Genomic DNA, 2,761 nt, shown 5'->3' on the forward strand with positions numbered 1-2,761 from the left:
GGGGCCCCCACCACCCGCCCCAGGGGCCCCCCCCCCTTAAACTCCTTTGCTGCCTCCTCTAGTCTATATTTGGGTGATTAATTACATGTCTTTTCCCATCCTCCCCCCCACACAGTCGCCTGCTGCCCGAAGCCCATGGTCCCTTTCAAACACCAACCCCCCCAGAATCCTGGCCCTCTTCCCGGAGGTCCCACCCTGTTCCAACTGACACCCTCCAGCCAACGTTGGCCCAGCTGGGGGCCACCAGCCCCCTCCAGTCTCCTTGGTCCGTGAAATATTTCCTCTTCAACCTCAGACCCGACATTTTTCTTTTACCAGCGATTTCAGATGGGATCGCTAGAACAGCACCCCCTCTGCGTACTAATGCTGCCTCACCCCATCCCCCATCCTCCCTCCTGCCCTGGGCCTTTAAGTAGAAGCAGCTTGCACAGTGCCTGACACAGTCCAATCCATCCCCCGCAAATGTCTTAGGATCTACATTTAGAATCCTATCGAACAGTGATTTTCAGCCTTCTTTGGGTGAGAAGACCCCTTAGAAAATCACTAGAAAGTGTGAATTCTCTTCCCAGAAATCTGACAGTCAGCACAGAGAGTAGGATCCCATTCAGGAGGCTCATGGGCCAGAGTCCTGTCTGATGAGCCCTGGAGGTGAGGAAGCCTCCAGATTCTAGACGGGCCCAGTGCTAACCAGGCACAGATCAGCATCCCAATTTCCTGAGTGCTGGTTGAAAATGCAGATTTCTCATCCCCACCTACACCAGCTACTCTGTCGCTTGAGTTCTTAGCAAACCCCAGGCCAGGGTTCTAACCCAGCCATCCAACCCTGGCCCTAGCCTGCCTGGGCTCCCCAACTGCCCAGGGCCCCTTGGGATTTGCACAGCATTCCCCCACCCCCATTTAGAATCGTTCATATCCCGGGCAGTGTGACTTAAGCGAAGCTATACTTAAAATTTATTTTGATTTTCAGTAAGATAGCATGCGTCTTCTTGGGGAAATGGGAGCGTAAACCTTCCCTCAATTAAGTACAACAAACACTACAAAATCCCCTTCTGGTCTACCTTCTGGCTTTTTATAGAAGGCAAAGAAAATGGAAACCTAAACAGAGAGAGACAGGTGCCCAGGCAGAGTGAGAGAGGAAAACGGGGAAGACGGAGACAGATGCCTCCCACCCACGCACACAGAAAAAGGCACACACAGACACAAACATCCCAAGAGAAACAGACTTTCCTGGTGAAACACCCTCTCTTTTGGCCCTTTAGGATTCACTTCTAGTAGCAGTGCATTTGCACAGTACAGGGTGGGCCCGAATGGGGCCTTTGCAGCCACATCCTGACCGGTTGAGAGCTGGTGAAGGCTAAGCCCAGCTCCAGCCCAGGGGCTCGGCTCAGTATCCCAGCCTTGCCTGACTCAGGCGGATTGGGGTCTCAGCAGTGTGTTCAGTCTCACAGCATGTCCTTTGGTTGAACGCTCATGACCCAAAAAGACATGTTCCCGGAAGGAGTACCCAAGTCTGCTTCTGTCCCCCCCCCCCAAATTATTTCATTCCAACAGGTGGGATCTTACCTGCCTGACTAATCGCTCAGAATTGTTCGGAGACACGATGCCATCTCTGCATCTCTCTTTGGGGCAAGTCTGGATGTGTATAGACCATGTCTGCTGGCCTTAAAGCTGGACATGCTGTTAGAAGACCCCGTGGGGTTGCAAGATGGTGAGAAGTATTGTTTTTGATTCTGGAAGCACTTATATTTTTATATACGCCAGTGTCGTTGAACCATCTTTGCCCAGAGATAGTTCTCTCGATCTAAACAACACAACTCAAGGGAGAACAGATATCCAGTAAGGAGAATTGGAAATCTAGGTAATCAGTAGGATGGTTTAGGGCCAGGGCTGGGGCTGGGAGAGGGAGCTGGGGGCACCCATCTGAGCTAGATGATCGAGAGAAGTGCAGTCTCTCGTGTGACCTGTAAAGATTCCCTCCAGGGCATTTTTGCTCTGGCCCAGAACTGAAATGAACACCGTGCGCCACCTGTTGTCTTCTGGGGCCTGAGGACATTCTGTTTCGGGTCCTCATCTAGATGCTCCAGGGAGTCCAGGTGTTTCTGGCACCCCTTTGAAGTTTCTGGAAGCTGCCAGATTGATCTAGTTTGGGTGGCCTTGCTCCCTCTCCCTTGCCCCCACTGCCCAGGGAAGGATGGCACCTGCTGAGGACGTTGCTTGGCTATTTGTGCCATGGAATTCGTCTAACACTGATCTTTTAGGCTCAGAAGTGAACTTTCCTAGTAGCCAGACATCCTAAGGAGGGGTCCCGAGCTCAAAGGTGACCAGAATACACCTAATTATTCACTATTTTTTGTGACAGATGTTGGCTTTTGTCTCCATTGGGTTCAACTGTTAACTTCTGTTCTTTCAAATCAAAGTAAAATGATTGTTTTGGTTCTCAGTGTTTCTGATTCAATACGGAAAATTGGATTTAAATAAGTTGGTTAAAATTTACATTGCCGGCAATCTGTATATCTTCTTTGGAGAAATGTCTGTTTAGGTCTTCTGCCCGTTTTTGGATTGGGGTGTTTCTTTTTTTGTTACTGAGCTGCATGAGCTGCTTGTAAATTTTGGAGATGAATCCTTTGTCAGTTGCTTCGTTTGCAACTATTTTCTCCCATTCTGAGGGTTGTCTTTTCGTCTTGTTTATGGTTTCCTTTGCTGTGCAAACGCTTTTAAGTTTCATTAGGTCCCATTTGTTTATTTTTGTTTTTATTTCCAG

General features: G+C 49.4%; 1 protein-coding gene across 1 annotated transcript in view; it reads left to right on the plus strand.

Moving 5' to 3' along the window:
* Positions 1–2,761, plus strand: part of ZNF275 (zinc finger protein 275) — an 18,664-nt gene that overhangs the window by 769 nt on the left and 15,134 nt on the right. The gene's annotated exons all lie outside the window — the stretch shown is intronic.

Source organism: Physeter macrocephalus, chromosome 21, assembly GCF_002837175.3.
Source record: "Physeter macrocephalus isolate SW-GA chromosome 21, ASM283717v5, whole genome shotgun sequence".
Classification (NCBI taxonomy): Eukaryota; Metazoa; Chordata; class Mammalia; order Artiodactyla; family Physeteridae; genus Physeter; species Physeter macrocephalus.